This window comes from Schistocerca serialis, chromosome 2 (assembly GCF_023864345.2).
Source record: "Schistocerca serialis cubense isolate TAMUIC-IGC-003099 chromosome 2, iqSchSeri2.2, whole genome shotgun sequence".
NCBI classification, from domain to species: domain Eukaryota; kingdom Metazoa; phylum Arthropoda; class Insecta; order Orthoptera; family Acrididae; genus Schistocerca; species Schistocerca serialis.
Genome location: NC_064639.1, coordinates 1,007,863,175 through 1,007,887,827, shown reverse-complemented (window position 1 = coordinate 1,007,887,827; position 24,653 = coordinate 1,007,863,175). Strand labels below are relative to the sequence as shown.

Genomic DNA, 24,653 nt, shown 5'->3' with positions numbered 1-24,653 from the left:
GATGATGCTGTAGTATACAGAGAAGTTGCTGCATTAGAAAATTGTAGCGAAATACAGGAAGATCTGCAGCGGATAGGCACTTGGTGCAGAGAGTGGCAACTGACCCTTAACATAGACAAATGTAATGTATTGCGAATACATAGAAAGAAGGATCCTTTATTGTATGATTATATGATAGCGGGACAAACACTGGTAGCAGTTACTTCTGTAAAATATCTGGGAGTATGCGTACGGAACGATTTGAAGTGGAATGATCATATAAAACTAATTGTTGGTAAGGCGGGTACCAGGTTGAGATTCATTGGGAGAGTGCTTAGAAAATGTAGTCCATCAACAAAGGAGGTGGCTTACAAAACACTCGTTCGACCTATACTTGAGTATTGCTCATCAATGTGGGATCCGTACCAGGTCGGGTTGACGGAGGAGATAGAGAAGATCCAAAGAAGAGCGGCGCGTTTCGTCACTGGGTTATTTGGTAACCGTGATAGCGTTACGGAGATGTTTAATAAACTCAAGTGGCAGACTCTGCAAGAGAGGCGCTCTGCATCGCGGTGTAGCTTGCTCGCCAGGTTTCGAGAGGGTGGGTTTCTGGATGAGGTATCGAATATATTGCTTCCCCCTACTTATACTTCCCGAGGAGATCACGAATGTAAAATTAGAGAGATTAGAGCGCGCACGGAGGCTTTCAGACAGTCGTTCTTCCCGCGAACCATACGCGACTGGAACAGGAAAGGGAGGTAATGACAGTGGCACGTAAAGTGCCCTCCGCCACACACCGTTGGGTGGCTTGCGGAGTATCAATGTAGAATGTAGATGTAGATGTAGAAGGCTGCTGGCGTGGTCAGGGGTGCAGTGCGCTCAGGTGACGTGCTTACTCCCATGTCAACACACCCGGCTGTGGCCTTAGCATGATGTGCCATTGGTTGCCTCGCTCCCAAATCAAAATGCCGTTACAGGACGTGGGGTTGGCCACAACTTGCTTCCGATTCACCTGCGCGACCTTGACACAGCTAGGCCCGCGGAATAACAGTGCAGTTCGTTTGTTTTCCGTCAGTCACCACTCTCTGTTTCTCTTACAACACATACAGAAGAAAACGCATTAGCAAATACGCTTTGTTAGAGCAACCTTTCGTGCCTTCCGCACAGCTACTCAGTTTACACGAAACTGTGCGTAGAAAACGTTCGCAGCTGAGAGTCTGTAAGTGGTCTACACCACCAAAGGGTAACCAAAGAAAATTATAAAGAATTTTACAGTAGTTACGCGCTCCTATATGGCGACATCCTTCTGATTTTACGAATAAGCGGAGGACCGACTTAATATTACCAATCACTAAAGTTCTATATTGGTGCAACGTGCCACAAGGGAGCAGCAGTGACCGGACGCTCGCTGCAGGTAAGAATTTTTTCTGCGAGACAATCCACACAATGCACGGTCGAGAGTCTGCTTTTGCGAATCATTTACTTTCATTTCAGCCGCCTTTGCAACGAGTGTATGCATTCGTTTGGACTGTGGAAAGAACGAGACAACGCATAATTCACCGCGCGTTTTGCGGCTCCCTATATTTTGGTCCTCCGCGCCGCGAATTACTAGTATCCGGTTATCGTGGCTGTCTATGTTATTCTCCGTACCGCGAATTACTAGTATCCGGTTATCGTGGCTGTTTATGCGATTCTCCGTACCGCGAATTACTAGCATCCGGTTATCGTGGCTGTCTATGTGATTCTCCGTACCGCGAATTACTAGTATCCGGTTATCGTGGATGTCTATGTTAGTCTCCGAAATTAGCATACGCTCCGTATTTCTCTCAAGCATCAGCAGTGACGGACGTCCGCACTAGGGCTCTCCAGGGTACAAACGCCGCGAGAATCGTGTTGTGAAGCGCACCTCAAGCCAGTCAACGTCGCAACACAGCCAAGCAGTTCCGGCAACATGACACCAGTGTATCAGTAAGTGCCGTCCGTCGCCGTCTCCTCCAGTAGCTCCAGCCCAGTCAGCGCCCTACAGGTAATTTCGCCCTGCTCTGTGAGCAGCCCGGCTCTATTTCCTTAATCTATTATCCTTTATGCTAATCTTCTAAAGCATGGACCCCGTCGAGAAACGAAATTTAATTAAGAAAAGAGCAGTAATCAAGTCACGAGTGACTAGGCTCTCCACATTTGTTAATAGATTTCATGAAAGATCCGGCCTCAACGACATCAGAGTAAGGCAGTCACTGCTAAATACAAGCAGAGATGAATACAACGACATCCAGACTCAGTTAGAGATTAAAGAGGTTGAAGGATCTCATGATGAAAACAGGCAGTCGTTTGAAGACTACAGAAAGTAACTTTAAGGTGGAATAGGATTTGATCGCTCAAAGGTATAACAATCCCAAATTAATTGTTGATTTGCATGTAAAAGATCTGCCCAATGTCAAAGTTGATTAACTAGCTAATAAGAAATCTGAACGCGATTGAGGTAATGCAGGTCGGCATTCCACTGCATGAAATATTACTGTCGCACATTTTGTTGGATCACATTAGTGCGATTCTAAGGAAAGTGTGGGAATGTAAAACAGTTGACACCACATTTCCTCGTCTGAAAGATCTGGTGGCATTTCAGCTGCCAGACATTACAGCTTATTCATCCAGACAAAATGCTACCCCAGTCCTAGCCGCCGGCCGCGAAGCATACTAAAGCAGAAGGGTACAAAATGGTTCAAATGGCTCTGAGCACTATGGGACTTAACTTCTGAGGTCATCAGTCCCCTAGAACTTAGGACTACTTAAACCTAACTAACCTAAGGACATCACACACACCCATGCCCTAGGCAGGAGTCGAACCTGCGACCGTAGCGGTCGCGCGGTTCCAGACTGTAGCGCCTAGAACCGCTCGGCCACCCCGGCCGGCAGAAGGGTACAGTTCTCGACGTACATTTTTCGCAACTGCTCCCGACTGAGTGTTCGGCAACTCAACGCATGAGCTAAGTAACGCCTTAGTTCAAAGAGAGCGACACTGCTAGCAGAATAGACTTCGTGAACAGACAAAAACTTTCCTTCAACTGTCTGGGCTTGAATCATAGGCAGAAGGAACGTCGTGCTGGCAACTGCCAAATTTGTAACAAGCACCACAACACATTATTGCACAAGGAACAAGACAGTAACATTGAAACCAAGAAACGGATATACAACAACAGCAAACATACTGCACAGTGAAAGGAGACCACCAACGTGCAGAAGTATTATTATCTGGTGCACTTGTAAACATCGCCGACAGAAATGGGAAGGTGTACAAATGCAGGGCACTTCTTGACAGTGCCTCACAAATGAACTTCATGTCTAGGAGCTTAGCAGCTCGGATGGGACTACAGCTCAATCGACATCCGATGCCAATGAGTGGGATCAGCTACGTTCAAACGGTAGAATCGCCTCACGTTTGCAGTGTGTACATTTCCTCCAGAGTTTATGACTATAGCGCACATGTTGTGTGTGCATTACTACCGCGTATAACAGGGCCACTCCCAACAGCAGCCCTTGAAACCTCCACCTGGCATCTTGTTAAGCAGGTAAGTTTAGCAGACCCATCATTTAACAAACCTGATGAGTTTGATCTTCTGCTTGGAGCATCGACCTTTTTTCATGCATTGCAGCCTGGTCAACTGAAAAGAGATAACCACCCAACCTTACAGGAAACATAATTTGGTTGGATTGTGTCAGGAAAGATACCTTCTCATTCAGTTAAGTCCAATACGCGAACAGTACTGTCATGCCTTGCACGCAGTATCAACCTTAACATTCAGGTCGAAAGATTCTGGCAGCAAGAAGAAATGAAGTCTGTTTCTGTGCACACAAAAGAAGAGCGATTGTGTGAGGAGCATTTTGCGGAGACCATTCAGAGGAACACAAATAGTAGATTCGTGGCGAAACTACTAGTGAAAGATAGTCATGCAGGATTAGGAGAGTCCGTAAATAAACATGTTGCTTACAACGCTTAGAGAGAAGGCTACAGCGACAGCCAGAATTAAGGGCACAGTGTGTCAGTTTCACGAGTGAATATGAAGACTTGGGTCATATGGAAATGGTGACCATAGATACGGAGAACTGCATGCATTACTTGCCACATCACGCAGTGTTTAAAGAATCAAGCAGAATGACTGAACTTCGAGTAGTGTTTAATGCCTTAGCAAAGACATCATCGAACACTTCCCTCAATGACATCTTGATGATTGGACCAACAGTACAAGATGACTTATATTTACTTGTCCTGTGGTTCCGAACACACAGATATGCTTCCACTGCTGACATTACAAAAATGTTCATACCGACTGAAGTCGGAAAGGTAGATCAAGACCTTCAAAGAATTCTATGGTGTGAGTCTCCCAACGAACCAATCAAGGATTATCGTTTAACTACAGTCACTTATGGTACAGCAGCAGCGCGCTTTTTGGCAACAAGACGTCTATTACAACTAGCAGAAGATGAGAGAACAACATATCCAAGAGCTGCGAACACGTTAGAAAGGGATTTCTATGTAGGCGATGATAGGAGCAGAGCTGACACCATAGAGGAGGCAGTCAGTCTGCAGGAAGAGCTTATCAGAGTACTTCACAACGGAGGGTTTCCGCTTCGTAAATGGTGTGCAAGCTATTCAAGATTGCTGGAAAACAACCCACCGTGAAGCGCAAATACCATGAAGTTTGGGCAACGAGCAACAAGAAACAATGAAGACTTCGGGTCTGTTGTGGCATCCTCATAGCGATACCTTTCAATTCTTAGCTACTGGTGCAGAAAATAGTAACGGAAGTTGGACTTAACGAGATATACTTTCTCGGGTTGCCTCCATATTCGATCCTTTGGGACTTCTGGGGCCAGTGGTTGTGACTTGCAAGGTGTTTCTGCAACACCCCTGACAAAGACAAATAGAATGGGACACGCCGTTACCAGATGACTTGAAGACAAAGTGGGAACAGGTGAATGATCATCTACCATCACTGAATAGCATTCGTATCGAACGAAGAGTGATCAACAATGGAGTAAAGTGGCTGGAGCTACATGGATTCTCAGATGCCTCCAAGCAAGCATATGGAGCCTGCATATACCTTAGAAGTGTCTGTGAAGAAAATAATTTCTCAATCAAGCTTCTACTTCGAAATCCAGAGTAGCACCAATCAAGCAAATATCACTGCCAAGATATTGTGTGCAGGCCTACTACTGGCTATATTAATGGAGAAGGTGAGATATGGGCTACACAAACATCGCCAAAACTTACTTTTGGACAGATTCTACTGTTGTCTTAGCACGGTTGGCGAAAGAACCAACGTTATGGAAAACGTTTGTTGGGAATCTTGTCTCTGAAATCCAGCAACTCTCTGCAGTAAAAGACTGGAACCACGTATCCTCGAAGAGCAATACCGCTGACATCATTTCGAGAGGAATTGCACCACAACAGCCGGCCGGGGTGGCGGAGCGGTTCTAGGCGCTACAGTCTGGAACCGCGCGACGGCTACGTCGCAGGTTCGAATCCTGCCTCGGGCATTGATGTGTGTGATGTCCTCAGGTTAGTTAGGTTTAAGTAGTTCTAAGTTCTAGGGGACTGATGACCTCAGAAGTTAAGTCTCATAGTGCTCAGAGCCATTTGAACCATTTTTTGCACCACAACAGTTAGGTGAAAGTACGCTGTGGTGGACAAGTCCTTGCTGGCTCCATCAACCACTATCAGCATGGCCTGTTAACGCCATGAAGTATGCAGACGTATCAGCTGACTCACCAGAGAAACTTACTGTAACTACTTGCACTGTGAATAAGATAGCCCAACATTATTCTTCATGGTCAAAACTGCAAAGAGTTATGGCGTACGTGCTGAGATATATAAACAATCTTAGACTGCAACCCACCGAGAGGCATTGTGGAAACCTAACAGCAGGAGAACTTCACACAGCATCGTATGGTGCAACAGCCAGATTATTACAAGGAAACTGAAGAACTACAACATGGCTGATCAGTCTCCAAGAAAAGAAAACTGAACTCACTTTATCCCTTTCTGGACGATGAACAGTTGTTAAGGGTGGGCGGCAGATTGGAACAATCAAAAGTTTCTTACAGTTAGAAGCACCCCATGATTCTTCCTCCTAAGCATCATCTCACTAAATTAATAGTCATGAACGAGCATTTTCGTTTGTTGCATGCAGGATCTCAGCTGCTGTTAGCAAGGTTCAGACAAAGGTACTGGATACCCAATGGAAGATCTGTAATCAGACAAATAATCCACAAGTGCCTTACTTGCTACCGCTTGAAGGCAACCACTGTAACACAGCTCATGGGACAACTTACTTCAGTGCTTGTAGAGCTAATCAGACCTTTCCTTAATTGTGGGGTTGACTATGGAGGGCCACTACACGTAAGGAATGGAGGAAAACTAGGACAAAGGTCTACATTGCCTTGTTCGTTTGCATGGCAACGAAGGCAGTACACATCGAGCTTGTCACAGATTTGTCCTCCCAAGTTTTCATTGCTCCTCTTTGAAGATTCATTTCACGGCGAGTCGTTTGCGCAAATGTGTACAGTGACAATGGGAAGACGTTTGTGGGTGCAAGGAATCAGCTGAGTGAACTGCATAAACTGTTCAGCTGTCAGTTTCGAGCAGCCCAAATCCAGAACTATGCATTGCAGAATGGTATCCACTGGCATTTTATCCCGCCTCATGCCCCGCAGTTTGGTGGTCTGTGGGAAGCAGGCATAAAATCTGTCAATACACTTTTGAAGAGAGTCGTGGGAAACCAATTGCTGACATTTGAAGTATTATACTCACTTCCAACACAAACTGAAGCATCTTTGAATTCCCGACCCATTACACAACTTCCTGACAACCCAGATGAATTCTCATCCCCTACTCCAGGCCATTTTCTTATTGGTGAACCCTTAACAACTATCCTGGAGCCAGGCATGCTTCCAGAGCCGTCATCCAGGCTGTCAAGATAGCAGCTCATCCAGCAGTGCAAGCGGCACATCTGGAAACTGTGGTCAGGGGATTACCTATCACAACTACAACAGAGAACTAAGTGGTCATCAACGACGGACCATCTACAGCCAGGTACATCGGTTCCACTGAAGGAAGACAATTTGCCACCCTCCTGCGGCTGTCTGGGGTCATTGTTGGTACTTGGTACGTTATTACTTAACACTTGCTTTGTTTAGCCTTTAAATCTAAAGGGAATGGAAGGGCTGCCCCAATAAAGTGAACATTTCAATTCCAATGTGTTTGTTAACTACCAAAAACAATGTCACATTAAAACTGACAGACGCCACACACGCAAGATTATTTACGAAACACTCATTACATAAAATCATAAGGAAGTTAATAAATTATTAGCCAACGATCTCCCATTAACATTGAGAAACGCCACTCAGGCAAAATATTGAAGAAACTCTCTCACTGCATAAAATCATTAATAAACTAATAAACCATTAGCAACGACCTCATATAAAAATTTACAGAAGCCACTAAGGCTGGATCTGACCATAACTTTAACAAAATAACTCTAGTTAGACACCTTATTTAAGACCCTTTCAGTTCCAACACTTTAACATTACATGTAAAATAACATTGGACACACAGACTCAATTTAACCCGAATACTTAGAACGTATTTATTAAAACGTAACTTGGGCAATCTTGCATATTACTAGACTAGTGAACCTTGCAGAGCGAACCACGAAATTATTCAAATGCCCATTGGCTTGTAAGATGGGCTTTTACGGCATAGAAAGTTACAAATTTGTACAATCATAAATGTGTAACAACAGAAGTAAGACCCAAGCTTGTAAGACCGAAGTTTAACCACGAGCGGTGGAACCGACTGAGGGGAGTAATACTGAACTTCGAACCAAGACGTGGCTCCGTTTGCAACCCCACATCGCGTAGGCCACCGAAATGTGAACCCAGCAAACGTTACCGAAGAGGAACACACGAGCTCAGGCGAAGTCCACCGCCCGTAAGCCAAACTTGTAATCTAAAGGGAAGCTCTGCTCTTCGGTTGCCCGCTGCCTCAGCTCACTGAAACACTGACCACACCCGACAACAGGAGACCAAATAAAAAACTTTTCTTAACTTTAACCTTCAAGATCAGTAAATTAACACTATAAAATCAAGGCTAAACAACAACTAATTTCACTCGCAAGTCTTTCCTTTAACTGAAACAGTACGTGATAAGCAAACGCTAAGAGTGGGAAATAAAACTGGCTCACGAGAACCGACACTCACTAGAACTTCATGACGCACGTATTGGCCACCCGATTGCTCACAGAGGACGAATTGACATGGATTAACCAAGCCGGCCGGTGTGGCCGAGCCGTTCTAGGCGCTTCAGTCCGGAACCGTGATGCTGCTGCGATTGCAGGGTCGAATCCTGCCTCGGGCATGGATGTGTGTGATGTCCTTAGGTAAGTTAGGTTTAAGTAGTTCTACGTCTAGGTGACTGATGATCTCAGATGTTAAGTCCTATAGTGCTCAGAGCCATTTGATCCATTTGGATTAACCGATATCGTAAGCAAATTACACACTTGCTAATAATAGCGAATGAACTAAGATTCTGCAAATACATCAATATTACGTGGAAGCAGAGCAAACGCTTAGCAAGAGGCATCAAATGAAATAGGACACATACAACATCACGCGTCCGGCAACGTCTTTCTATACCAAGAGCGATGACAATCACAGTTAACTAAGCCCTCTTAGTAATTACAGTGCTTAACGGGGTGTCTTGATGCTGGGGCGATTTTGCGAAGATGTGAGACCATCACTTCTCGTGCCCCTCCAAGGAAGCGGGCACATCCACAGCTCACGAGGTTGCCGGTGAATGCACAGCGCCGGCCAGCTTCCGTCGCCTCCAGTATAACCACGTAATAACCGCCGCCCAGCCTCAGGCACGCCGTCTTCGCTTCTGCCCGCCAGCGAATCGCCGACTCGCGCACCGCCTCCTTCCGTTCTCAAAGCGTTGTTTTCTTACTCGCGGTCGGCACTCGCTTACATCCCAAGCCGCCCCAAGCCCCAAGACAAACCTCTGTACTAGGAAATCGATCGTACTCATGTCAGATATACTACTGGCACAAGTCCCGCCGTGACTCAGTACTCACCCTGATCCTGATGGTGTGGTAAGAGTTGTTGCAGTGCGCACAGCAACGGGAACTTAATAAACGACCACTATCGAAGATCTGTGTTGTTCCACAGGAAACATAGTGGACACAATTTCTGCAATCATCTTATTTCCTTGTTTGTTCGATGCAACTTGTGCTGCATGTGATTATTTGGTTTTGTGTAGTTTATATAAATTACGTGGGTGGAACATTATGTATTGGTGCAACGTGCCACAAGGGCGCAGCAGCGACCGGAAGCTTGCTAAAGGTAAGAATTTTTTCTGCCCGGCAGTCCACACAATGTACGGCTGGAACTGTCTGGGACAAGGGAGACGGGCCGTGACCACCAAGCTGCGTGCACGCATCTGTAACAGTGTCTCGCAATTTACTCTCTAAATACAGTCCACTTTTGTGAATCATGTACTTTCATTTCAACTGCGTTTCCTTTGCAACGAGTGCATGCATTCGTTTGGCCTGTGGGAAGAGCGAGGCAGGGCAGAATTCACTGCGCGTTTAGCAGCTGCCTACAACTAGTATTAATCACAAATGTGTCCACACCTCTTTCAGCTAATCCGAGGTTCTGATACCACAAATAAAAGCTTTACATGAGTTCTGTGATGCAATCTCTAGTATACATGTATATAATTAACGATCACAGAAATGAGATATATCTCCATGTTCAAGGCAGTTACAGAACGGAGAGGTTCTCTTCATTCTGTTTAGCCTAGGTTGGCTGGGATGTGAGGAGGAAAGGGATACTGGAATTGTAAACTACTCCATCATCACTATCCTTCGATCATCAAATGGGTAAACCACTCTTCTGTTTCTTATTTAAAGGTAGAATACATTAAAAAATTACTGTGAGCCGTCTGGCCGTGCACCATAACGTGGGGATGGCTCTGAGCACTATGGGACTTAACATCTGAGGTCATCTAGACTTAGAACTACTTAAACCTAACTAACCTAAGAGCATCACACACATCCATGCATGAGGCAGGATTCGAACCTACGACTGTAGCAGCAGCGCTGTTCCAGACTGAGGCGCCTAGAACCGCTCGGCCATACCGGCCGGCTACCATAACGTGAACCAAGACAACTCTTACTACTGTTCACGAAACGACGCAGTTTAGTACTATTGTACATGATTATTATTGCGTTGTTCTTCAAATATAGTTCATATTTTGACGTACACCTACGTTTAGATATCCCACATGAAATTGGTATTTTTGACTCTATAAAGATTCGATATGACATACTCATATCTCCTATCAATGGATGTAGCGTTGTTACTAGACATTAATAGCATTACATGACTACGTGACTAATACTTTACTGTAAACAAATTTGGCGACGGCTCTGCTAGTATAATTATCCTGTTACGACTTCTGCACCACTTCTTGGCAGCAGACACAGTAGCTGTGCCAAAGACTGAGATGGCGTGGAGTTTTACAATTATTTATTGAACTTTCTTTACAATTTCTCCCTCGTCGTCGCTGCCCAGCCCTGCGGATCCCTCCGCCTGGCTGCTGCTGTGTAGATTCTCCGACAATGCGCGCAACGTGCGTCGCTGATCTCACTCAACGAGCCTCAGGCCACCAGTGCTCCGCTGAAGCCAGGATGCCCTGTGGGTGAGATGAACTCGTCGCCACTCGGCGCCCCAGTACGGCCAGGCCCACGGAGCCGCGTCGCCGTGAGGTCAGCTGCCGCCGCCTGCTGCACTGGCGACTGGGAAGCCGTCAGTCGCGATGTCCGCGAGGTCCCATCATGGACGCACCATGCGCCGTGGGGCTGGGTTGCCGTGAAGTCGGGGCGTCAGTCCCCGGCGGCGCCTACGACCAAGACCGCGCTGCGGCCGGTCCTGCTGGAAGTTCTCGCTGTAGTTAGTCAGCCATGGTGCCGACCGAACTCAGGCCGACCTCCAGAGCTGAAGTTGACATCTGGCGGCGAATGGATGACTCCTACGAGCTGGAACAGACTTCCGGAATCGTCATCTATGAAGATTGAACATTCGGACACGGGCCACGTCTGCCCTCAGATCCGAACTGCTTCCTAATGGCTTCTGTCTGTTGCTGCCTGCGCTCCACTATTTATATCCGGCAGGAGGACTTTTTTACCCTCGGTGGTTGCTTTTTGTTATTACTCCCGCAGTATATTGCAGCATAACGTAGCGTGCTGGCCTCACTTCCCCTTACTCAGCACTCTCCAGGCTTCGCTCGGCTATCGGTCTGTGTGCGTCCTTGCATCAGTCTGTTGGTAGACTGCTGCTGTCAGCAAGGCTATCTGTGCCTGCCTACTTCGCAACGCCTCGATCACCGGCGTGCCTCTGTTTTGCCATTCTCCACAGCATGAAGCAACGCTTACTGCATGTGGTCGCAACATTTCATCCGCAAAAGTTATAAATGGTTGGAGATGAACCACATTAAGGCATACTTGCGAATCCACCCACATAGATCCTTTACCATGAATCATGACTTAGGCCTTCGCCTAGGAGTGGACTTTTAAAATTGTGCTTTAACCTAGACCTAGACCTAGGGCTACACTTCACATGAGATAATACGGGAACATATTATAAATTTATATTTTTCCAGTTTGTTAGACATTAAGCATTAGATAAAATGGACAACCTGTTTTGATATTAACACATCGCGTCATGTCTGTGTTACATTAGTCGGTATAATGCTGCAACGTTCTGTAATAATAGTACGCTGTGACTAATATGTTGCTGTTATATATACAGGGTGTAAACGGTATAAGGTGCCAAAATTATACAGATGGTACATCTCGGTGTGCTTGACGAAAAAAGTCTAATAACATTTTCTTGTATTATGTACTTTATTTTTGTATTATTAAATCCCAATGTTCGTAGAATAGATAGTATATACATTTCTGTTTACGTAGTCTGAAAAGTCCCCTTAGAAAAATTATAAATGACAGACTGCACACAGCACAGCCAGTGATTTTCATACAGAGCGCTACGTGGCGTTACCAATAAAAAACCACTGGGTGTTGTGTGATGTCCTTAGGTTAGTTAGGTGTAAGTAGTTCTAAGTTCTAGGGGACTGATGACCATAGCTGTTAAGTCCCATAGTGCTCAGAGCCAAAAAAAAACCTAAACAGCCTACTTACAAGTCAACCGACAGTACACAGCGTACCGAGCTTATCGCCTACAATGACGGGTAGGCCAGAGAAAGGCAACGAGCCGACAAGAGGATTGAAATCATTAGACGTGTACAACGACCTGGAATGATAATCAGGTGGTACCGAAAAAAGGAATGTAAACGGTTTTTGGGTTGTCAACAATGTGTAATTCGCTTTGCGTCAATTGAATACAACCAGTCTGTTTCTCAGCAAGTCGATATCGAAGGTAGTAGTAGTAATGACAAGCTAATATCAAACACAATGTATTTCCATTAGCACAAATTCAATCAATCACCAAGTAGATAGTTGTGCATTAATTACAATAAACTGTTTCACCTTTTTACGGCAATGCCATAACGAATACTAAAAAATGGTTCAAATGACTCTGACCACTATGGGACTTAACATCTATGGTCATCAGTCCCCTAGAACTTAGAACTACTTAAACCTAACTAACCTAAGGACATCACACACATTCATGCCCGAGGCAGAATTCGAACCTGCGACCGTATCAGTCGCGCGGTTCCGGACTGAGCGCGTAGAACCGCTAGACCACCGCGGCCGGCATAACGAATACTAAATTCACATTATTTTCCTTTTGTACAACAACATCGTAACGAAAAGAAAACCCATTACTTCGTTTCCTCTTACACCAATACTACAATAAATGTTCGAAATGACCACCATTCACTTCTACACATGCTTCATTACGGCGAACCCAGTTTCGTCGCACTCGTTCACACACATGCACATTGGCCTTTATGGTATTGGCAGCATCTAAAATCTTCTGCGTCAATTCGTCCACATTATTTACTGGCTCAGCATAAACAAGTTCTTTCATATGGGCCAAAAAGTAAAAATCCAGTGGATTTAAATCAGGGCTGCGTGCTGGCCATCGACGTGGACCCGAACGCCCGATCCATCGTCCTGGAAATCGACTATCCAAAAATCTGCGTACTCTGTGACCAATGTGGGGTGGAGCACCATCGTGGAGAAAATGTCTTCTAACAACGTTGGTAACAATGTTTCCTCTAGAAACGTTCGGTAATAGTTACCAGTTAAACGTGCAGGCAAAACATAGGGCTCAATAATGTAATTATCGAGCATACCCGCCCACACATTTACGGAAAATTGTCGCTGAAAATGTATTGCCACTACGTGGCGAGGATTGTGTATACTCCACGTGTGCATGTTATGGAAATTAGTTATTCCGTCGCGAGTGAAACACGCTTCATCTGTGACGAGTATTTTGTTGACAAAATCATGCTGCGCACTGTGTAACAAAAACCACTCTGAGAATTCACGTCGTGGAGGGAACTCATGTTCTTCCAATGCTTGTACGCGTTGAATGTGGTAAGGCCGCAGACGCTCCTCTTGCAAAGTGCGAAGAACGACAGTGTGCGATATACCCACGTGGCTGGCGATGCTTCTAGTACTCTGAGAAGGATCCTCCTGGATGCGGTCCAGAATTCTTTCCTCAGCTTCCACTGCACGATCGGCGCGTTGTGGGCCTCTGCCTTCTGCGCGGGGCAGTAAAGAGCCAGTATCTCTCAATCTAAGGGAATTAAATACGTACTCGTCAGTTGTATTCTGTCACGATGTAACAAAAACGGAAAGCATAGCAGAACAGAAGATACGTTTCGCATACGGACGAAAATTTACAAAGGTGCAGATAACTACTGTACTTTATTAAGATGTAAATGTATAATAATCGCATACAAGTAGAGAATTACAATGACACAAACCTTTGGTGCACAGCAGCAAATGTCTTTCGTGCAGGAAGTCGTCGTTGTGGGAAGCATTCTCGATAAATTCGCACAGCTGCCCTCGCAACACCTTTTGCCTCGGCATAAATTAAATGTATATCGCATAGTTCAGCTATAGTAAATATCCTTTCCATCCTAACAGTTAACAGAGTTGCAATAACATCTGCACAGGTTACTCGCCTACTGTCGTCGCTCGGTGTTTTACAATGACGCAGCCACTCAGGCCGTAGTTGCCTATGCTCGCGATGTCAATACGCGCAACGGGCAATAACAAGAACCGATTGCTTACGTACGTGCACGGCCAAGTATCTACTTTTCCAAAACCATTATCCTGAGACGAACTGTTTTTTTCTGGGACAACCGTAGGAAATACGCAAACATGTTACTAGACTTTTTTGTCAAGCATTGCGAGATGTGCCATCTGTAAAATTTTGGCGCCTTATACCGTTTACACTCTGTCTATATATATATATATCGTCTTTATGTAATACTGCTATATGTTGTAAAGTATGTCTCCAAAACATTATCTTAATGCTCTAGAGTAGCCTCTTCACAACACTGTTATTGGTTCCACCTGTGTAGCCCGGACTTAACGCTTATCGCGAGCAGTCGCGTTATGAATTGGCTATCCGAGCACTGCTCACGGCCAGACCCAAAGTTCCAAACGTCATCAACCATGCGTGTACAACCTGTGCTCGTACATCCATTATGTGTATTCCCGTACAGGGGAGACATTTTACTTGAAAGTTGCTTGCCCGGTGTCGGCGGATAAATACGATATTGTAGTGCCTGTGTTATTCCAGATTACGATGCAATGTTCCTTCGGACATGCATTCATGCCAAATGGTAAGGCGACCACTCGTGATAAGCGGGAAATCCAGGTTCGAGTCCGGATCCGGCACACATTTTCACTGTCGTCATTCCATATACAGCTGACGGCTGTAGTAGCAGTAGTTCCTGTTCCTTCGGACTTGCATGCATGTCCGAAAGAACATTGCATCGTAATTCGGAATTACCAAGGTACTGCAGTATCGTATTACCTGACTTGCATTCTCATAGTGGTGCGACTAGTGTCAATGTTATATGGCTGGTGCGAAACAGATACCGTATTTCAGATGTACACTCCTGGAAATTGAAATAAGAACACCGTGAATTCATTGTCCCAGGAAGGGGAAACTTTATTGACACATTCCTGGGGTCAGATACATCACATGATCACACTGACAGAACCACAGGCACATAGACACAGGCAACAGAGCATGCACAATGTCGGCACTAGTACAGTGTATATCCACCTTTCGCAGCAATGCAGGCTGCTATTCTCCCATGGAGACGATCGTAGTGATGCTGGATGTAGTCCTGTGGAACGGCTTGCCATGCCATTTCCACCTGGCGCCTCAGTTGGACCAGCGTTCGTGCTGGACGTGCAGACCGCGTGAGACGACGCTTCATCCAGTCCCAATGTCACATGCTCAATGGGGGACAGATCCGGAGATCTTGCTGGCCAGGGTAGTTGACTTACACCTTCTAGAGCACGTTGGGTGGCACGGGATACATGCGGACGTGCATTGTCCTGTTGGAACAGAGAGTTCCCTTGCCGGTCTAGGAATGGTAGAACGATGGGTTCGATGACGGTTTGGATGTACCGTGCACTATTCAGTGTCCCCTCGACGATCACTAGTGGTGTACGGCCAGTGTAGGAGATCGCTCCCCACACCATGATGCCGGGTGTTGGCCCTGTGTGCCTCGGTCGTATGCAGTCCTGATTGTGGCGCTCACCTGCACGGCGCCAAACACGCATACGACCATCATTGGCACCAAGGCAGAAGCGACTCTCATCGCTGAAGACGACACGTCTCCATTCGTCCCTCCATTCACGCCTGTCGCGACACCACTGGAGGCGGGCTGCATGATGTTGGGGCGTGAGCGGAAGACGGCCTAACGGTGTGCGGGACCGTAGCCCAGCTTCATGGAGACGGTTGCGAACGTTCCTCGCCGATACCCCAGGAGCAACAGTGTCCCTAATTTGCTGGGAAGTGGCGGTGCGGTCCCCTACGACACTGCGTAGGATCCTACGGTCTTGGCGTGCATCCGTGCGTCGCTGCGGTCCGGTCCCAGGTCGACGGGCACGTGCACCTTCCGCCGACCACTGGCGACAACATCGATGTACTGTGGAGACCTCACGCCCCACGTGTTGAGCAATTCGGCGGTACGTCCACCCGGCCTCCCGCATGCCCACTATACGCCCTCGCTCAAAGTCCGTCAACTGCACATACGGTTCACGTCCACGCTGTCGCGGCATGCTACCAGTGTTAAAGACTGCGATGGAGCTCCGTATGCCACGGCAAACTGGCTGACACTGACGGCGGCGGTGCACAAATGCTGCGCAGCTAGCGCCATTCGACGGCCAACACCGCGGTTCCTGGTGTGTCCGCTGTGCCGTGCGTGTGATCATTGCTTGTACAGCCCTCTCGCAGTGTCCGGAGCAAGTATGGTGGGTCTGACACACCGGTGTCAATGTGTTCTTTTTTCCATTTCCAGGAGTGTAGAAACACGGCTACCAACTCTTGTTTATGTCGCTCAACTCCTTCTTGTTACTGTTATTTTTTCCGTCAGTATTGCAATCTGGAAAAAAGGCTTCTCTAGTAAGAAGTTGTGCCGTCGGAATTCCCTCAGTCACTATCTGCCCTGACATGAAGTCATAGTCGATCGCTTTCTACACCATGGCTCCAGGCGTGACGGCCGGCCGGAGTGGCCGAGCGGTTCTAGGCGCTACAGTCTGGAACCGCGCGACCGCTACGGTCGCAGGTTTGAATCCTGCCTCGGGCATGAATGTGTGTGATGTCCTTAGGTTAGTTAGGTTTAAGTAGTTCTAAGCTCTAGGGGACTGATGACCTGAGCATTTAAGTCCCATAGTGCTCAGAGTCATTTGAACCATTTTTTGCTCCAGGCATAACGCCAATGTGCTTCTACACACCACTGGAAGAATGGGACCTCTCCAGGCCGCCGACATACTTGCCGACGTTGGAAGTGCAAATCTGCGATTCATCACTGAAAACTGTGCGACGCCATTCAACAGCAGTTCAGGCTTCTCGGTCCGGCACCACTCCAATCGCAGACGTTTGTGCTGTGGTATTAACGGCAGCCTACGATTGGGACTGTCGTTACCTATTCAGTCCGCTTATAGTCAGCATCCAATGCAATGATACAGAAGGTTGCAGGGAGTGCATTACGTGGTTTCGGATGGCAGACGTAGATGTGAAGGACTAAGGATGTGCTTGGTGCACAATATGGCCATCCTCTCTTGTGGTGGTCAGATGGTGCTCCCTGCCGCCGTTGGATAAGCAGCTGCAGCAGCAAGTCGTATACTCCTAGCTCACTCATTTGTTACATAGTATAATTCTTAATTTCTTTGCGTGTTTTTGGTACTTGCATTGTTTAATTCATAAATTTCGGGCGTATTATAGTATTTGAGAGTTGTAGCATCGTGTTTTAGTACCTGAATAGTGTAAATTCGCGTAGTCGTTTGTCTTCTGTTTTTGTTTTGAACGGCCAGTGTCGGTTGGTCACAGTCAGTGTGCTCCCTGCCGTCGTTGGATAAGCAGCTGCAGCAGCAAGTCGTATACTCCTAGCTCACTCATTTGTTACATAGTTTAATTCTTAATTTCTTTGCGTGTTTTTGGTACTTGCATTGTTTAATTCATAAATTTCTGGCGTATTATAGTATTTGAGAGTTGTAGCATCGCGTTTTAGTACCTGAATAGTGTAAATTCGCGTAGTCGTTTGTCTTCTGTTTTTGTTTTGAACGGCCAGTGTCGGTTGGTCACTCAGTGTGCTCCCTGCCGCCGTTGGATAAGCAGCTGCAGCAGCAAGTCGCATACTCCTAGCTCACTCATTTGTTACATAGTTTAATTCTTAATTTCTTTGCGTGTTTTTGGTACTTGCATTGTTTAATTCATAAATTTCTGGCGTATTATAGTATTTGAGAGTTGTAGCATCGTGTTTTAGTACCTGAATAGTGTAAATTCTCGTAGTCGTTTGTCTTCTGTTTTTGTTTTGAACGGCCAGTGTCGGTTGGTCACAGTCAGTGTGCTCCCTGCCGCCGTTGGATAAGCAGCTGCAGCAGCAAGTCGTATACTCCTAGCTCACTCATTTGTTACATAGTTTAATTCTTAATTTCTTTGCGTGTTTTTGGTACTTGCATTGTTTAATTCATAAATTTCTGGCGTATTATAGTATTTGAGAGTTGTAGCATCGTGTTTTAGTACCTGAATAGTGTAAATTCGCGTAGTCGTTTGTCTTCTGTTTTTGTTTTGAACAGCCAGTGTCGGTTGGTCACAGTCAGTGTGCTCCCTGCCGCCGTTGGATAAGCAGCTGCAGCAGCAAGTCGTATACTCCTAGCTCACTCATTTGTTACATAGTTTAATTCTTAATTTCTTTGCGTGTTTTTGGTACTTGCATTGTTTAATTCATAAATTTCGGGCGTATTATAGTATTTGAGAGTGTAGCATCGCGTTTTAGTACCTGAATAGTGTAAATTCACGTAGTCTCCTTCCGCCGCCGAGCGGTGTCAGCAGTGCGCAAGTAGCAGCATTACTGCATTTACTAGGCAATCTTGTATTTTAATAACCGTTTAAATTTTGTCGATTTGTTTGCGCTCTCTGTAGATTAGTTCAGACGTTCTTTGCAAAACAGTTTTTAGCATGGATAGGGACTGCAACTGCTGTGTTCGGATGCAGGCTGAGTTGGCATCCCTTCGCTCCCAGCTTCAGGCAGTGTTGGCTTCGGTCACACAGCTTGAGGCTGTTGCCAATGGGCATCACTGTGGGGATCCGGATGGGGGTTTGTCGGGGACGGCCAGCTCGTCTCACGCATCCCCTGATCGGACTACGACTGTGGTTGCCCGGGATACTGCCCGCATTGAGGCTGATCCCTCATCTGTGGTAGAGTGGTAGGTCGTCTCAAGGTGTGGCAGGGGGCGAAAGACATTCCGGAGGGCTGAACGGAAAGCCTCTCCAGTTTGTCTGACGAACCGGTTTCAGGCTCTGTCTCAGGCTGATACTGATTTTCGGCCTGACATGGCTGCTTGTCCTGTTCCAGAGATTGCCCCTCAGTCTGCAAGATCCGGGCAGTCGCAGAGGGTGGGCTTACTGGTAGTTGGGAGCTCCAACGTCAGGCGCGTAATGGGGCCCCTTAGGGAAATGGCAGCAAGAGAGGGGAAGAAAACCAATGTGCACTCCTTGTGCATACCGGGGGGAGTCATTCCAGATGTGGAAAGGGTTCTTCCGGATGCCATGAAGGGTACAGGGTGCACCCATCTGCAGGTGGTCGCTCATGTCGGCACCAATGATGTGTGTCGCTATGGATTGGAGGAAATCCTCTCTGGCTTCCGGCGGCTATCTGATTTGGTGAAGACTGCCAGTCTCGCGGGATGAAAGCAGAGCTCACCATCTGCAGCATCGTCGACAGGACTGACTGCGGACCTTTGGTACAGAGCCGAGTGGAGGGTCTGAATCAGAGGCTGAGACGGTTCTGCGACCGTGTGGGCTGCAGATTCCTCAACTTGCGCCATAGGGTGGTGGGGTTTCGGGTTCCGCTGGATAGGTCAGGAGTCCACTACACGCAACAAGCGGCTACACGGGTAGCAGGGGTTGTGTGGCGTGGGCTGGGCGGTTTTTTAGGTTAGATGGCCTTGGGCAAGTACTGAAAGGGCAACAGCCTCAACGGGTGCGGGGCAAAGTCAGGACATGCGGGGACCAAGCAGCAATCGGTATTGTAATTGTCAACTGTCGAAGTTGCGTTGGTAAAGTACCAGAACTTCAAGCGCTGATAGAAAGCACCGAAGCTGAAATCGTTATAGGTACAGAAAGCTGGCTTAAGCCAGAGATAAATTCTGCCGAAATTTTTACAAAGGTACAGACGGTGTTTAGAAAGGATAGATTGCATGCAACCGGTGGTGGAGTGTTCGTCGCTCTTAGTAGTAGTTTATCCTGTAGTGAAGTAGAAGTGGATAGTTCCTGTGAATTATTATGGGTGGAGGTTACACTCAACAACCGAACTAGGTTAATAATTGGCTCCTTTTACCGTCCTCCCGACTCAGCAGCATTAGTGGCAGAACAACTGAGAGAAAATTTGGAATACATTTCACATAAATTTTCTCAGCATGTTATAGTCTTAGGTGGAGATTTCAATTTACCAGATATAGACTGGGACACTCAGATGTTTAGGACAGGTGGTAGGGACAGAGCATCGAGTGACATTATACTGAGTGCACTATCCGAAAATTACCTCGAGCAATTAAACAGAGAACCGACTCGTGGAGATAACATCTTGGACCTACTGATAACAAACAGACCCGAACTTTTCGACTCTGTATGTACAGAACAGGGAATCAGTGATCATAAGGCCGTTGCAGCATCCCTGAATATGGAAGTTAATAGGAATATAAAAAAAAAGAGGAAGGTTTATCTGTTTAGCAAGAGTAATAGAAGGCAGATTTCAGACTACCTAACAGATCAAAACGAAAATTTCTGTTCCGACACTGACAATGTTGAGTGTTTATGGAAAAAGTTCAAGGCAATAGTAAAATGCGTTTTAGACAGGTACGTGCCGAGTAAAACTGTGAGGGACGGGAAAAACCCACCGTGGTACAACAACAAAGTTAGGAAACTACTGCGAAAGCAAAGAGAGCTCCTCTCCAAGTTTAAACGCAGCCAAAACCTCTCAGACAAACAGAAGCTAAACGATGTCAAAGTTAGCGTATGGAGGGCTATGCGTGAAGCGTTCAGTGAATTCGAAAGTAAAATTCTATGTACCGACTTGACAGAAAATCCTAGGAAGTTCTGGTCTTACGTTAAATCAGTAAGTGGCTCGAAACAGCATATCCAGACACTACGGGATGATGATGGCATTTAAACAGAGGATGACACACGTAAAGCTGAAATACTAAACACCTTTTTCCAAAGCTGTTTCACAGAGGAAGACCGCACTGCAGTTCCTTCTCTAAATTCTCGCACAAACGAAAAAATGGCTGACATCGAAATAAGTGTCCAAGGAATAGAAAATCAACTGGAATCACTCAATAGAGGAAAGTCCACTGGACCTGACGGGATACCAATTCGATTCTACACAGAGTACGCGAAAGAACTTGGCCCCCTTCTAACAGCCGTGTACCGCAAGTCTCTAGAGGAACGGAGGGTTCCAAATGATTGGAAAAGAGCACAGATAGTCCCAGTCTTCAAGAAGGGTCGTCGAGCAAATGCACAAAACTATAGACCTATATCTCTGACGTCGATCTGTTGTAGAATTTTAGAACATGTATTTTGCTCGAGTATTATGTCGGTTTTGGAAACCCAGAATCTACTATGTAGGAATCAACATGGATTCCGGAAACAGCGATCGTGTGAGACCCAACTCGCTTTATTTGTCCATGAGACCCAGAAAATATTAGATACAGGCTCCCAGGTAGATGCTATCTTTCTTGACTTTCGGAAGGCGTTCGATACAGTTCCGCACTGTCGCCTGATAAACAAAGAGCCTACGGAATATCAGACCAGCTGTGTGGCTGGATTGAAGAGTTTTTAGCAAACAGAACACAGCATGTTGTTATCAATGGAGAGACGTCTACAGACGTTAAAGTAACCTCTGGCGTGCCACAGGGGAGTGTTATGGGACCATTGCTTTTCACAATATATATAAATGACCTAGTAGATAGTGTCGGAAGTTCCATGCGGCTTTTCGCGGATGATGCTGTAGTATACAGAGAAGTTGCAGCATTAGAAAATTGTAGCGAAATGCAGGAAGATCTGCAGCGGATATGCACTTGGTGCAGGGAGTGGCAACTGACCCTTAACATAGACAAATGTAATGTATTGCGAATACATAGAAAGAAGGATCCTTTATTGTATGATTATATGATAGCGGAACAAACACTGGTAGCAGTTACTTCTGTAAAATATCTGGGAGTATGCGTGCAGAACGATTTTAAGTGAAATGATCATATAAAATTAATTCTTGGTAAGGCGGGTACTAGGTTGAGATTCATTGGGAGAGTGCTTAGAAAATGTAGTCCATAAACAAAGGAGGTGGCTTACAAAACACTCGTTCGACCTATACTTGAGTATTGCTCATCTGTGTGGGATCCGTGCCCGCATCTCGTGGTCGTGCGGTAGGGTTCTCGCTTCCCGCGCCCGGGTTCCCGGGTTCGATTCCCGGCGGGGTCAGGGATTTTCTCTGCCTCGTGATGGCTGGGTGTTGTGTGATGTCCTAGGGTTAGTTAGGTTTAAGTAGTTCTAAGTTCTAGGGGACTGATGACCATAGATGTTAAGTCCCATAGTGCTCAGAGCCATTTGAAACATTTTTTGTGGGATCCGTACCAGATCGGTTTGACGGAGGAGATAGAGAAGATCCAAAGAAGAGCGGCGCGTATCGTCACAGGGTTATTTGGTAACCGTGATAGCGTTACGGAGATGTTTAATAAACTCAAGTGGCAGACTCTGCAAGAGAGGCGCTCTGCATCGCGGTGTAGCTTGCTCGCCAGGTTTCGAGAGGGTGCGTTTCCGGATGAGGTATCGAATATATTGCTTCCCCCTACTTATACCTCCCGAGGAGATCACGAATGTAAAATTAGAGAGATTAGAGCGCGCACGGAGGCTTTCAGACAGTCGTTCTTCCCGCGAACCATACGCGACTGGAACAGGAAAGGGAGGTAATGACAGTGGCACGTAAAGTGCCCTCCGCCACACACCGTTGGGTGGCTTGCGGAGTATAAATGTAGATGTAGATGTAGATGTAAATGTAGATGTAGATGTGGTCAAACGGAACCTTGACTACGCGTATGCCTGCACTCTTATTTCCGTTTAGTCAAGCACCTGGATACTGTCACATCCTAATCATCCAAATGTCCTACAGTCCTGGATATTGCACTATTCCATCAGTGGGCAAAATTGAGACCCACAATGAAACCCCTTCCTAATTGCTACCACTGTCTCGTACGAATACGCAGCAGCTCCATGTCCTTCACGGTGATTACTCAGCTTCTGGCGCTTTTCACTCTCCTCATATACCCTGGTGACAACACTAAACACGAACAACGCTATAGCACTCGGGGCCTGTTCTACTTGTCATTGAGAATTGCATTCCTAATCATTTATATACACGTCGATGGTGTTTGCACATGTGCGAAGTTACACTGACATCTAACCATGTTGGACAGTTTATTTTCCGAAGTCAAAGGCCTTTTGATAATTTGTATGCATCATACATCATTCTGTACAGGATAGGCGGCTGGGAAGGTGGTGGGCGTTATGGAATAATTAGGATAATATTTAGTCAAAGGCCATTTATTGGCGAAAGCATGTTAAAAAGGGGTGCCATAGTCAGGCCTAAGGAGGCGAGGGTGAGCCAGAGCATAGAGTTTGGCGAAACATAGTTCACGAAGCTAATGAAAGTTGTCTGCCAAAACTAAGTCCACAGTGCTGCAGCACCGGGACAAGCAGGAAGGTCTACACTGCTACAGGGCGCGCGTCCAAGAGAGCGAGAAGACAAGAGGGCAAGAGGGCGCCCAGCAACGGACGGCCGGGTATATTCGATGCACCACGCGGCTTCCTCCGTCGTGACTGGTCGGGACCAAGAAACCCGCGGGGGCAGCATTGAAATTTTCCAGAGCGTTGCCTCTTAAGCGACGCCTGGGGCGGCGTTACCTCGTCAGCACATGAGGGAGGCTCGTGATCAAGGTGCCCTTCCTCGGTGCTGACTTCCTGTTACTAGACCGTGGCACAAAAGAATTTACATGCAGCTAACACTGCCGGCCATGACTTCTCCGTAATGAAAATATGAAGTTACCTTTTGAAAGCTCATATAATAAAGTAAAATCCCCTACTGTCTAGCTCATCTTTTACAATTTGTTCTTTTGTGCTTATCTTTCCTTGTATCTGCGTAACTAATGCAGGGAACATCTTTTACAGTCTGTTTCACATGTTCTCGTCTTCGTCTGCACCTAGTCCCACTAACCTGGCTGGCTCCCCTTCAGGTAAGGGTTTTCCACAGGGATGTTTTATGGAAGGGGCAGAGGGGCAGAGGAGGGCAGCAATTCCCATAAGAAAAGAAAAAAAAAGAAGTATCTTCACAATCCAAATTCCCATCGTGTCGCACCACAAAGACAGACGTGCCAGTTCAACACCAGCTTGAGGGAACTCTGAACGTGGCGTAGATGCTGACTAGTACCAAGTATACACAGAGTCATCTGTAGTGAAATGTTAAAAAACTTTCGTCATTCATTGCTGTTCTCTGGTCAAACTTGATGTGGCTACGGGATGCAAAAGCTTCCAGTAGCACAGTAGCTTTCTTTCCTATTGCCAAGCAATGTCAGTCAGTAGCGAGCCAAGGCGTGAATCGGACATTCAAAGTAACTACAACCCCCTCCCCCCCCCCCCCCCCCATTGAAAACTTCCTCCGCAGTTGAAGAGTTGGGGACGAAATGCTGGGCTTTATGGTGAAATCCATTCGACCACGGCATTACAGCCCGCAAAATTTTATTTATTGTGGGTTTTCCGGCCGTGAAAGTTTACATTTTACAATACTAAAAATGTGAGTACAGGAAGTATCCACATGTATCTAAATAATATGTACAAATCTCATA

General features: G+C 46.3%; 1 long non-coding RNA gene across 1 annotated transcript in view; it reads left to right on the top strand.

The window, feature by feature from the left end:
- The first annotated feature begins 1,833 nt into the window (after positions 1-1,833).
- Positions 1,834-24,653, top strand: part of LOC126456691 (uncharacterized) — a 45,508-nt gene continuing 22,688 nt past the window's right edge. Inside the window, exon 1 of the long non-coding RNA XR_007585375.1 lies at positions 1,834-2,005. This is a non-coding gene — a long non-coding RNA (uncharacterized LOC126456691). The remainder of the gene's footprint in view (positions 2,006-24,653) is intronic.